The following is a 15691-nucleotide window of genomic DNA, read 5'->3' on the forward strand; positions in this document are numbered from 1 at the left end:
GAATTTAATAGATTTTTCCTTCAGTATTGTGCTATATTTTTTCAGTATAGGAAGACATAGGGTCTGTGTTTACAGCCAATATGGAAAATTTTCTTCACACTACAGCTGTACCGTCAGGGAGAAAAATACTGAATTAGTATGATCATGGCACAGCATTAGTGTCCTTAGATGTGAACAAGGGGAAATCGTGAGAGTTGAAGTACACACCTCAATCCCTTCAACAAAAACTGGATGAAAGGCAGATCTGTGTTAAACTATCTATAAATTTTCACTTATGAGATGAATAAGTTCTGAGGATCTAATGTATAGCCTGGTGACTATAATTAATAACACTATATTGTATACTTGCAATTTTCTCAAGCAGTAGATCTTCAGAGTGTGTATGTATGTGTGTAAACACTCGTAGCTCAGTCATGTCTGATTCTGTGACCCTATGGACTGTAGCCTACCAGGCTCCTCGGTCCACGGGATTTTCCAGGTAAGAATACTGGAATGGGTTGCCATTTCTTCCTCCAGTGGCCTTCAAACAAATAAAAAAAGATAACTATGTGAGTTGATGGAATTAACCATATATTAATTAACTTATTGTGGGAATCATTTCATGAACTATACATATGTCAAATCATCACATTGTGAGCTTTAATTATATTACCATTTTATTTCAATAAACCTGAAAGAAAAATAAAATTAGTCTCATCTTCAGACCCTTACTCCTCTCTAGGGTTGCCTGATAAAAATAGAGGATGCCTAACTAAATTTGATTTCACATTAAACAACAAAGAATGTTTTAGTACAATATATCATACTTTTATACTAAAAAGTATTTGATATTTATTTGAAAATCACATTTAACTCACAGCCTTGTAATTTTTTCCCTCTGCTAAATCTAGCTTTCCCATACTATAATACACCTCACCTCTCCCAACTAGCCCCTTATCCTATTTTTGTCTTCTTGGCACTTATGATATAGTCTGGTGTTACACTATTCATTCATTTTTTACTGGGTCATTGTCTTTGTTCTAGCACTGAAATGTTAGCTTTATGGAAGTGGAGGTATTTTTATTTTGTCTCTCACTAGAACAGGCGCCCCTAGAACAATGCTCAACGTATAACTGTTGCTTGATAACTATTGAATGAATTTATTGAACTAACAAATGAAACATTTATCTAAAAACCCATTGCTCGTCCATCAGATAGATCTATAACTCATATGGATAACTGAATCTATAGTATCTGCTGTTTGTCTTTACTGTTGATTTTTTTCCCCCTAGTTAGGTTGAAGCCACTCAAAAATAATAGATGAGGCTAATATTTGTTGAGTACTTACTATGTGCCTGCACTCTAAGGGCATGTACCTAATACAAAAACTTTATAAAATTGGTACAATTTTTACTCTCAATTTGGCAATCAGTAAAATGAGGCTTAGCAAACAAACATGTCCAACTTCACATAAGCCAATTATCAAGTAAGATTTGAAGAGCTCATTTAAAACTGTCCATGGGGTAAAGCATTTCTCAGTACTTATTCTTTGTTTTTATTATCTTATAGTAGTGGAAACTTAAAAAAGACACATGAATAATACTCTTGCGTTTTTATTTTTATGAATATGTGTTTTTACAAATCCTTGTCTAGTGTACTGACAAGAAGTAAGGGAGAGAAATTACTAACAACTAACTTAAATGAATCTTCGCTAACAAATTTAAATTAATTTAGTACTTCATCCCCCAGAGGCAAAATTAAATGCCTTTTTAATTAACTTTTCTTTACTAATTACAAATAATTAAATAGAGCATTAATACAATTTCATGAGAGTTTTCATTTTGGGTTTTACTAATGCAGTTCTACATACACTCAGAGAAACTAGAGAGGGCTGCAGTGTGTTTTCTTATGCTATTCAATATTACAGGCTTCCTTCCAAACCAAGCAACTAAATTGAAACACAGCTTCCCCTCCCAAGAGGGTTTCACTTGCTCCCCTTCTTGCCTCCATTCCTTTGACCCCCTTGCGTTTCTTCCTGTGCTTTTGACTTGCCTTCTCTTTCCTTCTACCCACAGGCACTTTTGACATGGCCACAGATGGGAGACTGAGATCAGAAAAATACCTGTAGAACTCTCTACATGTGGAGCTGGCAGGCATTCAACACAAACGCAATTAAAGGGCTTACCCTTGCGTGAAATATTTGCTTTCCTGATAGTCACCAACATTAAACTTTAGGAATGCTAGGGCACAGTATTTTTAGGTCAGGACCAGGATCTTCAACTTCTCTTTCCTCAAAGTAATTGCTTATAAAGTTTGAATGTCATATCAAAAGGCCCACCAAGCAATAAATAGGAAAGTGTGCATTTTTATTAAAATCCACTTGGGACAACTGTATCTACCATTGGTATTCTTTGACCAGGGTCTGAGAAGTTATAACACACCAAGCCAGAGGTACTGAAGAGCATTGTTCATGCAATAAATATTAAATGCCAGAATGCACCACGCCCCGGCGTCCCAGGTGGTGCTAGTGGTAAAGAACCTGCTTGCCAATTCAGGGGTCATAAGAGACATAGGTTTGATCACTAGGTCGGGAAGATCTCTTGGAGGAGAGCATGTCAACCTGCTCCATTATTCTTGCTTGGAGAATCCCCACGGACAGAGGAGCCTGGCAGACTACAATTCATACGGTCGCAAAGAATCAGATATAACTGAAGCAGCTTAGCACGTGCACACACACCATGCCCTGGGCTCAGATCTGGGTGAAGCCTTGAAGTTCACCTGCAATGATGAACACAGCAACTAAATGGGAAATTGCAGGGTAATTGATAAAGGTGCTTAATCTTCCTTATTCCTTTATGCTGTAGAATATCCACAAATAAAAGAAGACTAACTAGAATATTTGTTCTCCCTTTGCAAGGATAAAAATATTTCAAATGTATAAATTTAGTCAATTTATTGATATTAGAGAAAAACACATATCTCATAATTAAGCATTTAATTAAGCATTTAATTTCTGAAATCTGGGGGAAAAATAATAACTTTTTTTTCTTTTACCCTAAATCAGTGAAAATGATCATGATATTACAGTGATTGATTTCAGTCACCATATTTTACCCTACACTGTATCCTTAGAATCTAGTCTTATAAATAAATGCTGTTCAATAAATATTTGTTAAGGTTTAATCATAATATATACAATACTAAGAAATGTTCTGAAATGTTAAAGAATATGTAGAAGTCTTTGATCTTCTTCAAAAGAGAGAATAAAATGGGTAGACAAACACAAAAGTACTCTTAAAATGTAAGTAACTGTTTTTAGGTGTTCAGGGTGTACCAGTCATACTACTAAGGACTTTGGAAGCATTAAGCCATTCAGTCATCAGATCACATTAGGAGATAACAAACCATTTTTCAGATGAGAAAACTGAGACTTGGGGGCGCTTAAAGAAGTTGTCCAAGATCACATCTCCTAAGGGGTGTGTATTAACTTCTTGTAGCTGATATAACAAATTATCACAAACCTGGAGGCTTAAAACAACGAAAACATCTCCTCTCACAGTTTGAGAAGTCTGAAAAAAGCATCACTCGGCTGAAATTGAGGTGTTCTCAGGACTGTGCTCTTTCCAGAGTTTCTTCAAGGAGAATCTCTTCCTTGACTCTATTTCCTGTGGCTCCTAACATTTCTTGGCTCGTGGATACTTCTGTTCAACCTTCAAGGCCATCTTCTGCAAATCTCTCATTGGTCGGTCTTCATAGTACTTTCTCCTCTGTGTGTTTGGATCGAATCTCCCTTCGCATCTCTCTTAAAAAGATACTTGTGATGGCATTCAGGACCCATCCAGATAATCCAATATAATTTCCCATTTCAAGATTTATGATTTAATCATTCTGCAAAAACTCTATTAGGTAACATTCACAGGTTCCTTTGATTAGGACCATCATTCCCTCTAATGGGAATTAGATTAGCTCTAGGATTAGCAGGATTATATCTAGGATCTGAATAGGTAGTCTGCCTCCAGAACCTTTGCTCTTAACCATTGTGATATTATGTCTCCAGGATATAATGTTTACCTAGATAGAGGGAAAATACAATGAATGAGAACCTTAACCTCCTCCAGGGGATCTTCCCAACCCAGGGATTAAACCCAGGTCTCTCACATTGCCTGAGCCACCAGGGACGCACCTAATAAAATATTAGACGAACATAAAAGGCTGGTGGGAACTACTAGATGTTTTATGGAAAGGAGAATGCTGGAAATAAAAGCAAAAATAAACAAATGGGATCTAATTAAAATTAAAAGCTTCTGCACAACAAAGGAAAATATAAGCAAGGTGAAAAGACAGCCATCTGAATGGGAGAAAATAATAGCAAATGAAGCAACTGACAAACAACTAATCTCAAAAATATACAAGCATCTTATGCAGCTCAACTCCAGAAAAATAAACCACCCAATCAAAAAATGGGCCAAAGAACTAAATAGACATTTCTCCAAAGAAGACATACGGATGGCTAACAAACACATGAAAAGATGCTCAACATCACTCATTATTAGAGAAATGCAAATCAAAACCACAATGAGGTACCACTTCACACCAGTCAGAATGGCTGCGATCCAAAAATCTGCAAGCAATAAATGCTGGAGAGGGTGTGGAGAAAAGGGAACCCTCCTACACTGTTGGTGGGAATGCAAACTAGTACAGCCACTATGGAGAACAGTGTGGAGATTCCTTAAAAAATTGCAAATAGAACTACCTTATGACCCAGCAATCCCACTTCTGGGCATACACACCGAGGAAACCAGAATTGAAAGAGACACATGTACCCCAATGTTCATTGCAGCACTGTTTATAATAGCCAGGACATGGAAACAACCTAGATGTCCATCAGCAGATGAATGGATAAGAAAGCTGTGGTACATATACACAATGGAGTATTACTCAGCCGTTAAAAAGAATTCATTTGAATCAGTTCTGATGAGATGGATGAAACTGGAGCCGATTATACAGAGTGAAGTAAGCCAGAAAGAAAAACACCAATACAGTATACTAACACATATATATGGAATTTAGGAAGATGGCAATGACGACCCTGTATGCAAGACAGGGAAAGAGACACAGATGTGTATAACGGACTTTTGGACTCAGAGGGAGAGGGAGAGGGTGGGATGATTTGGGAGAATGACATTCTAACATGTATACTATCATGTGAATTGAATCGCCAGTCTATGTCTGACGCAGGATGCAGCATGCTTGGGGCTGGTGCATGGGGATGACCCAGAAAGATGTTCTGGGGAGGGAGGTGGGAGGGGGGTTCATGTTTGGGAATGCATGTAAGAATTAAAGATTTTAAAATTTAAAAAATAAAAAACTAAAAATTAAAAAAAATAAAATAAAATAAAATAAAATAAAATAAAAAAAAGAAAGGAGAGAGCAAGTGGAAGGGGCATTTTCAGAATGATTGTTGTCCTGTGGTTTGGAGTGTGCTGTAAAATAGAGAGACCTGAAATCTGAGTCTAGGAGAGCAGGAAGAAAACAATTATAATAGTTTATGCAAAAAATGATAGGAGCCTGAGCTGGGGTGATGGTGAAGGTAGTGGAAAATTTGGGCAGGAAGAAATGCCAAAGCTTGTACCTAAGTAGATCAGAGAAACAACCAAGTTGGAAGAACTTTGCACTCATTCAACAACACTTATAAGCACTATCTATAGGCCAGCCATTTCTTGGATCCAAATAAGGAGAGTTAAATCACAGTTCTCAACTTCAAAAAGCAGGATAAAAAATGAGAACAAATGATTCAAATAAAGTGTGATGTGAATGATCTCACGGGGACTGTGGCAACACAGTGAAAAAGCACTTTTCAGGATGCACATTTGGTCAGGAAGGGTGCTTTATTTTGGGTTCTTCCCTAATCAAGGCCGACACAAAGATTCCAGTCCAAGTAGGATTTGAGGTCAGTAAACACATGTAGGGAAATGGGGATTTGAGACAGGGAAGAAATGAAAGCCAATAAAGCATTCATTTTCAAGCCAGTTATCAATGTGGAGAAGGCAATGGCACCCCACTCCAGTCCTCTTGCCTGGAAAATCCCATGGACAGGGGAGCCTGGTAGGCTACAGTCCATGGGGTCGCTAAGAGTCGGACACGACTAAGCAACTTCACTTTGACTTTTCACTTTCATGCACTGGAGAAGGAAACGGCAACCCACTCCAGTGTTCTTGCCTGGAGAACCCCAGGGATGGGGGAGCCTGGTGGGCTGCCATCTATGGGGTCGCACAGAGTCGGACACAACTGAAGCGATGCAGCAGCAGCAGCAGCGTCAATGTGGGTAACTGGAACTGAATTCTGCTGGGGTCTTCTTGGAGCCAGGGTAGAAAGGAAGCTATAGCGTTATTCCACCCAGGGTTGGGATTGCTGTGAGATTTATACACCAAATCCCAATGAAAAATTAGAAAATCAGGTTGTTATAGTTGTCACAGAGGTGCCATAGCCTCTGCTTGAAAAATTTTTCACATGTAAATCTTACTTTACAATAAGATTTCAGTAATAGTTAAATGTTCTTATTTCCTATCATTAGGGAAGCTATTTATTAATAGTAAGAATGCATTAGGACTTCCCTGGTGGCTCAGAGGTTAAAGTGTCTGCCTGGAATGCAGGAGACCAGGGTTCGATCCCTGGGTCGGGAAGATCCCCTGGAGAAGGAAATGGCAACCCACTCCAGTACTCTTGCCTGGAGAATCCCATGGAGGGAGGAGCCTGGTAGGCTATAGTCCATGGGGTCACAAAGAGTCGGACACGACTGAGCGACTTCACTTTCAAGAACGCATCAGGAACCTTCAATCCAGTGATCGTATATTGGTGGAACAGAGCCTCTACTTCTCAGTATTGAGTGTATTTATTTATATTACTGTTTCTCAAGATACCTTCTATCTGGGGCTACACTCACTATTTTCTGCACTTCAGCATTCTCATTCTTACATAGAAATTGACTGTGGAAATAAGACAGCATATATCTGAGCTAACATTCATTTTTCGTATATCTTTTTTTTCAGAGGTTCCACAAAAATCTTTTCCTTCTTTTTAGGAGGAGTTTTATATGACAATATGACAAATAAGATTTAAACTGTATTTCTACAAAGTCATAGGAATAAAAAATCCCATGGGCTTGGAAATGGATCTTGTTTTCCACCTGAGTTGTAGACTTATTTTCCGCTTGCAGCAGCATATAAATCCTTCAGAACTTCTCTGCACGGGCGCCTCCCTTCACCTACGACTTCCCACTGCCTTACACTGTGGGCATTTCAGTGACTTATCAAACTATTAGAGGGTTAGTCCATCAGGAATCTTATCACCTGCAGTTTTTATGGACTGTTCAGTAATAAAAATAGAGAGGAGTTTGAACTCCCTGACATGGAAACCTTCAAGAAGCCATGGAATGTGCTCACTGGTATTTCTGGTATCTTTTAAATGTCAAGAGAGCAGAATTTCTCTTGTCAGTTGTCACAGTAAGGCTAACAATTAAAGCCATCTGCTCTTCATTTCACTCCCCAAGGGCATCTCTCATTTTTCACCAACTTCCTGTTGTTGACAACATAGTTCCTCCCAATTTCTCTCTGAAACCGTGAGGTCACCACCAGGCTCAGGCCATTAAGTGAACTGCTGGTTTGCTTCAGCCTCCACCATGCCCTTTGCCCAGGAGCCACAGCCTGCAGTCACTGACCAGGACACTGCTGTAGAAACAGATTGTGAAGAGCATCAACTCCTCCTCAAGCAAGGCTGATGAGGGCAATGGGCACGCTTGTGCTAGGACTACCAGGGCAGCTGACACTGCTCTGGGGGGCACTTTTTTATTTAAGAAAAAAGATAGGGAGAAAGGTAAAGAAGAAACAGAGAAAGAGAGGGGGAAAGGGAAAAGAGGGAGGCAGAAGAGTTAAACGAACAAAGGAAGGGAAGGAAGACAGAAGAAACAGAACAGAAAATGGAGGAAATGGAAGAAAGAAAGCAGGGGGGTAGGGGTTAAGAAAAGCTAGTCTATGTTCTTTTTGAATTCAGGTTTATTACTTAATTCTGATATGGTTAAAATACCTGTCAATCACAAATTCTATATGCCTTTATTGCAGTGTTTATCTTAAAAAGAAGGATGGTGGCAAATGAAAAAAAAAACATAAAGTAGTGATATATAAAACAAGTTTATAGATTCTGTAGATTCTGTAAGAAACTTAAAGATGAACTGACTGCAGTGATTCAAACCAATAATTTTGTTGATTAATCTATTCAAGGATTTTTATTTTTTGTTGTTATTGTGAGAGCACCATGTGACAATAAGAAAAGTAATCCCAATGCTAAGAAGAAAATCACCTTACAGTTCTGGGGATAGATTTATTTTTCTGCCTGATATCCAAGGCCATCAAATATTAAGTACTTATGAAAGTTGTGAATTCATATTGCAGTAATGGAATGAAACTTATTCATCAGCCCAATCCAGACAAAGGTAAAATTTCTAGAAATTCTGTCAGCCTGAAGATCATGGGTAAGCTAGAGAAATACACACTTGTTTTTTTTCAAGTAGAAATTTTAAAATACCTAATCAGACCTGTTAATAAGCTTTTCAGTTTTATATGTACTCTCCTAAGTGAAGCTAATGAACAAATTCTAAGGAAATAATTCTTTCTGCCTCTATAGATAGCAGAATCAAACAAGTCACTTCAGTATTTACCTAGTGTAGATAGAGTTCGGTTCATTTGGACTAGCAAATTAGTCACTTGAGAGATTCATTTACTTATGTCCCTGAGGCACTGTTTAGTATATTGCTGCTGTAGCTTTTCATAATGTAATACCTCATGTGAAGGACCCTGTAGTCAGCCTGTTGGCTCATTAAGAATAGAGTCAGAGTAAACATTCTTCATGAAATTGTCTCTGGGTATTTCTGAGTTCATAAAATGCAAAGTGCCAACACCATGTGTGAGGTTTAAATTTGTGTCAAAAAGTGTCTACACAGATTTTGAAAATACAGAACTAAAAGTCACAAATTCAATAAGATTTCTGCACAGCTTTTGTTCTACAGCATCCAGAATGGTGACAGCCTCAGAGAATGTATTCCCTAGTGACCATCATGTTGTCATTTCTTGGAATGTTTTCTTTCATAAGCTAGAACAAAATTACTAAAATTTGTTTTCTAGAGGCTTCTTTGGAACATATTAAGTAAATGACTTTCAGCTTAATAAAAAAAATATTTTTTCTTAAACATGTCTGAAAACACACTATTGAATGAGCAATATCTTTGGGGAGACAACACTATAGTAGGCTCAGAGTCAAAATAATTAAACTACATAGCTGTTTATATCGATGTAAACATTTTTCCTATATACTGTTTCTGACAAAATAACAAAATACTGTGGCCCTTTCCCTAAGACCCAATGCTAGAAGAGTCAGAAATGCAAGAAAATAAAATTCATGTTAATGACCATAAAAATAAAACCCTCTTCCCCCATAAAATAAAAGAAATTCTGGGAGGTGCCAGAAATTAAAGAGGTATAAAAAGGGTTGTTGTTGTGTTTTTTTTTTTGTTTAGTCGCTCAGTCATGTCCAACTCTTTGCAACCCCAGGCTCCTCTGTCCATGGGGATTCACCAGGCAAGAATCCTGGAGTGGGTTGCCATGCCCTCCTCCAGGGGATATTCCCAATCCAGGGATCAAACCCTGGTCTCCTGAACATCTGCATTGCAGGCAGATTCTTTTACTACTGAGCCATGGGAGTGGGCCTTTAAATGAAGGGAAAAAATAACATACACCTGTAAATAACATACATGCACACACACACAAATGAAAGGAAACTGGCACAGAAAATGACAAGTTGGTTTTCAACCGATGTATGTAAGCTAAGACTCTATGCTCCCAGTGAAGAAGGCCTAAGTTCCATCCCTTGTCAGCAAACTAGATCCCACATGGTCAGGAAACTAGATCCCACATGGTCAGGAAACTAGATCCCACATGCCACAACTAAGAATTCGCATGCTGCCACTAGAAGATCCCAAACACCACAGCTAAGGTCAAAGCTCCCAAATGGCGCAACTAAGACCTGCGGCAGTGAAATAAATAAAAATCTAAAACTAAATAAAGGAAAGAGACTCAGCAGAGCAATAAAATTCACTAAATCTCCTTATCTCCTGGTAAGTCTTTCCCTGTCTCTCATGTGAAGAGCTCACTATACTGTCATCGTTTCCTGCATGTACAATCCAAAATCAGTTTCACTGTCCACACACTTCTACTTTCTCTGTACAGCTGGAGAACATCAGTGTGTGGATTCATGTGTTCAGAACAGGAGGCCTGCCCAGAACCTGCCGTGGTCAAAGTCAAGGGGAAAAAAAAATAGGCAGAAAGAGAGAATGAGATAGTATAAACAGAGATAGCTGGATAAATCTGGGCCTTAATAATGTTACTAGACATAATCTATCTGGAAAAAGGACATTCCTGAGTCTTTACACATTGAGAAACAATTGGTAACAATATATAAGAGAGCTGTATTAATGGAGAAAACCTGCAATGTTTGTCCTATATAGATTCTTAGCAAGTTAGGATTTTAAAAGACACTTAGCAACTAATTTTCTTAACTTGCAAGTAAGTGTTCACCAAACCCCAGCAAAGAATATGATATTTAAGGGTGCAACATTACAGTCATTTTTTTTTACCTGTGTTGGTTTGACTTTGCAGATTAAATTGAGGCATATATTATGTTCCTAAGGCAGAAAACCTACATCGTAAAGGTGCCGCTTCTGCTCAAATTAGCCTGTAAATTAATATAATTCCAATAAGCATCCCAGTGTGATTTTGAGAGGATGCAGCTGACTAAGAGACAACATTATGTCAAGGGCATTTCTGATGAGGAGTTCTAAGGTGATCTCTCTGAAATTCACTGAGAAATGTTTAACTTTGAGTTCTCATCTGTTTCAGATCACATTAGGGGCTTTATGAAAGTGTTTTAAAGGGAGATCTACCAGCCTGGAAGAATGGACTTGCCTCCTAAAAATACCTCTTCACTTGGGTGAAGAGTCTGCTGTTTGAAAAATTCCTATCATTGCAATCATTGATATAATTAAGATAACAAAAGCCACATTCATGAAAATTTTACTTTCTACAGTGTAAAAGGTTGGTTTTCCTTTAATTCATTTCCAAAGAAGAAATTTTGACTAATTTCATGAAGGAACATTTATGGAAGATTCAGTTTCCTTCACACTTTGTGTTGATTTAAATGTCAGGTATATCTTTATTTCACAATAATATAAGAGAACTGAAAATGCAATCACTTTATTGACGTGGCCACAGGTCAGTTTGTTTTTTTTCACACTTGTGCCCTTCAAATATGCTTGCCTGGATCTTCTTTTACCACTCCTGGACATCATATTAAGAGAACCCCACAGCTTATCCGGTCGGTCTCACATATTGGCAGAACCTCATTTTTATATATCAAGTACTCTTGATATATAAAACCTGATATAAATCAAAACATGCATTAATTCCTCACTCCCAGCTGCAGCCTGAGCAGTAATTCCATGAGACTGTTGTTGGCATGAGCAGAGTAGCACATGTGCTATTCCCAGCACCTGCTCCATGACCTCCAACCCCACTGGACCCCTTCTGGATCTTCTGGAAGCCGAGGAGAAGGGAGGGTGAGAGGTGAAGAGGACAATGTCCTTTATTTGGCCAGTGGAGTCTACAGAGCCTCTGACTCTCTGATGCCCTTTGCTGTGCCAGGCTACTAGGCATTGGCTCTCTCTCTCTTATTCATGGGATGTTTTGGGGGCTTCTTGTTTGTGTTCCCTTCTAGTGGGACGCTCAGTTCAGTGCCTTTCCCTAACTCCTTTGGTAGTTGTCCCGTTTCAAAATGAGCCATGTCTTCCATTCTCCATGTAGTCCCAGGGCAATTCATGCATCTTAAGCCTGATAGGCTGGGGCTTCCCAGGTGGCTCAGCAGTAAAGAATCTGCCTACCAATGCAGGAGACACAGGAGACATGGGTTAAATTCCTACGTCAGGAAGATCTCCTGGATGAGGAAATGACAACCCACTCCAGTATTCTTGCCTGGAAAATCCCATGGACAGAGGAGCCTGGCTGGCTACAGTCCATAGGGGTGCAAAGACTCACACACAATTGAGGAAATGAGCACACAAATCTGCCAGACTACAAACCTGCAGGATGGTCCCACAGCCCCCCTCTCTCCTCACGCTGCCCAGTGCAGCCATCCTGCCACCTGTGACATTTCCAGGCAGAGGTCTACATCTGCTTCCATGTCCCACAAGAAGCCAGCTACTCCAAAGTCCTATTCCCCAGCAAGCCCACACGTATTTGCAGCTCAACAAGGAGGCAGACAGGAAGTAAAATGCCAGTCTCCCCATCACAGGAAGTCTCCTGTGATGACCTTTCCTTGGCTTGAAGGATAGAATGGAAAGTATGCCTGCTTTGCTCCATCACACTGTGCTCTTCCCACGAATCTCCTCATGTCCTCTTCTCAAGGATCTCGAAGTGTCTGTCATTCAGACTGACAGTACATGATGAAGCTGGATAGCCCAGTGACCATCACTGGTCTGGTAGGGATGTGTCCATCACTTTCTTTAAGTGTTTGAGCACTTATCACACACCTTTGGTTTAAAACTTCAGAAGAGACTTAAAAATTAGGGTTGCCGTTTCCTACTCCAGGGGATCTTCCCCACCCAGGGAATGAAGCTGGGTCTCCCGCTTTGCAGGCAGACGCTTTACCATCTGAGCCACCAGGGAAGCTCCAAATTAGAGAAGATTCTATTAATTCTCTCTCCTACCCTCCCTCTACCTCTCTCTTTCTCTCTCCCTCTCTTTCTGTCTCCCTGTTGTGCTGTCTTCCCACCCCGTGGCAACCTTGAAAGCTGTATATTTAGGATGGCAACACTTCAAGATAGAGGAAGCCTGGAGTCACTGCTTAGAGAGGAGCTGCCAAAAAGAACTTCCTGAGCCACTTCAGACTGTGACATGAGCAAGCAGTAAACCTTTCTTATATTAAGCTACCAAGACTGGAGGATTTGTTTGTTATTGGAGCACAGTTATTCTATCATATCTATCCTCAAAACTGATACCTAAAGTAGAGTGGTGATGTAACAAACCTAAAATTCCAGGGCATTGACTTCACACACAGGTGGAATAAGCAGAGAAGCTGATGTGAGAGGCTTAACAGTTGACAATCCGCACTGCACAGTGGCAAAATATTTGGATAAGCTGTCTCGTGCAATAACTTGAGAGGCAGTCCATGTGCCTGCTGAGTGAAAAGCTCTGGGGGAAAGCCTGGGAAATACCATATTAGTGTGTTTTGATTATTATTGGCTGTGTTTAACAAGTTATTACAGGAAGAGGATGAGTTTGTCTAGTTTGCAAATGATTATCTTAGGGTAAAGGGCTTGGGACACTACAGATTTGGAAAAACTAGCTGCTTCCAAACTCAAAGGGATGGATGTGGATTTTATGGAGGCTATAAGCAACAGTGATCCAGTAAAACACAAAATGGAAAAAAGACTTCATGAATGAGTAATAAAGTGAAACCAGACCCTGATGCTGGAAACGACTGAGGGCAGGAAGAGAAGGGGGCAATGGAGAATGAGATGGTTGGATGGTATCATCAACTCAGTGGACATGAGTTTGAGCAAACCCTGGGAGATAGGGAAGAACAGGTAGGCCTGGCATGCTGCAGTCCAGGGGGGTCACAAAAAGTTGACTGTGACTGAGAGGCTGAACAACAAGGAAAACATGAGATTAAGGGTATGCTCTCCTCTCCTGTTTTGTTTTCAGATAAGCAGCATTAGCTGTCCTAAGTCGAAAGGGAGAGGCTTATAGGCAAAAAGGCGAAGGGATGAGCTGAATAGACTTTTAATTTCTAGGTGACTTTATTGAAAGGTACCATCTCTCAACCCAATGATAGAGTGGCTTATTACTAGTGCTTAGTCGTTCAGTTGTGCCCGACTCTTTGAGACCCCATGGACTGTAGCCCACCAGGTTCCTCTGTCCATGGGATTCTCCAGGCAAGGATACTGGAGTGGGTTGCCATTCCCTTCTCCAGGGATCTTCCCAACCCAGAGATTGAACCCAAGTTTCCTGCATTGCAGGCAGATTCTTTACCATCTGAGCCACCAGGGAAGTCCAAGAATACTGGAGGGGGTAACCTATCCCTTCTCCAGTGGATTTTCCCGACCCAGGAATTGAACCAAGGTCTCCTACATTGCAGGCAAATTCTTTACCAGCTGAGCTACCAGTAAAGTGATACTTCATGTGTCAACTTGACTAAGTGACAGTGCCAGAGTATTTGATCAAAAATTTTTCTAAGTGTTTCTGTGAAGGTGTTCTTTAAATGAGATTAGCATTTAAATCCATGAATTTGGAAGGAAGCAGATTACCTTCATAATGTGAATCAACTTCATCTAAGCAGTTGAGGGCCTTAAGAGCACAAAATTTGATCTCCCCCAAGCAGAAAGAAATTCTGGCAGCAGACTGCTTTGGGATTCAAACTTGAACTCCTCCCTGAGTCTCCAGCCTACTGGACTTCCCTATCAGATTTTGGACTAAACAAACTTTTGCAATCACGTGGCAGGGAAAGTAAAACGGTTATTTGATGACCTGAAGGAAGAACTGTAGTAGAAGCTAAGCATACACTGAGTCCATTTCTCCTCCAGGGAACATGAGAAGGTTACATCTCTGAGCCTCCTTTCCAGGTATATCAGGGCTGTCTGAGAGTTCTGGCTAATGTAACATGGACAGAAATCATGTACATCTCTTTCTGTGTTGGTCATAAAACTTCAATCATGTTCTTTCTTATCCTTCTTTGGGAACCTTTGGGACCACATAATTAAACCAGTGACATCACCAGAAGGAATGAGACAAATGCCAGAATAATTACTTGAAGTATAATGACCAAAGGCTTGAATTGGAGATCACCTAAGTGAGACATGAAACTTTGTTAAGTCACTGAGATTTAAGGTTTTTTGTTACCTTAACAAATTCTGGCCTATTCTAACACAGTGCTCTAATATTGAAAATGGTCATTGAATTCTGCTACTGCTAATGGAAGACCCTAAAATAAGAAAATGGCTGGGCTGATATGTGGTGGGTGAAATGGAGATCTGAAACATGGAAGATAATGGCAATCCATAGATTACTTTGCTACCAAGCTCTACATATCTAGCAAAAGTTTATTAAGCACCTTTCCCTAGATGAGCAAAAATTCCTGCAGATCAAATGGCTAAGATGCATTGGTCTGCAAGGCAAAAATTTCCAGCTGTTATCTGAAAGAATGTGACAATGATGTAGTTAGTTAAATGACTACTTATATTTAGCTATGATTTATACAGTGGGTCCACCAAGCCTGGTGTCTAGACTTGCTAGAAAAATGTTAGAATTTTGAAGTATTGGGCTTTTCTAAGATGTTCTATCAGAACTCTATCCTATCTAATTAGAGACAGCTCTTGGCATTATCTTCTATGTAGTTTGTACCCCCTTTACTTCTTCCCAGCTTCTTTCTAATCTGAAAGTATTTAGACTAGGTTGTGCTTATTTCTTCTCTTTTCCCTACAAGAAGGGAAGCTGTGTGACGGCAGAGATTCTATCTTCTTGATAATTGATCACTGTATTCCCGCTGCCCAGTACATGGCTACTGCATAGTAGGCACCGTAAGTATGCAAAAATAGGTTTGTTAAATGAACACA

General features: G+C 39.7%; 1 long non-coding RNA gene across 1 annotated transcript in view; it reads right to left on the reverse strand.

Annotated features, from left to right (window-relative positions):
* LOC138422487 (uncharacterized) overlaps window positions 1-15691 on the reverse strand; it is a 199314-nt gene that overhangs the window by 18623 nt on the left and 165000 nt on the right. Inside the window, exon 3 of the long non-coding RNA XR_011249894.1 lies at window positions 450-520. This is a non-coding gene — a long non-coding RNA (uncharacterized lncRNA). The remainder of the gene's footprint in view (window positions 1-449; window positions 521-15691) is intronic.

Source organism: Ovis canadensis, chromosome 17, assembly GCF_042477335.2.
Source record: "Ovis canadensis isolate MfBH-ARS-UI-01 breed Bighorn chromosome 17, ARS-UI_OviCan_v2, whole genome shotgun sequence".
In the NCBI taxonomy this organism is placed as follows: domain Eukaryota; kingdom Metazoa; phylum Chordata; class Mammalia; order Artiodactyla; family Bovidae; genus Ovis; species Ovis canadensis.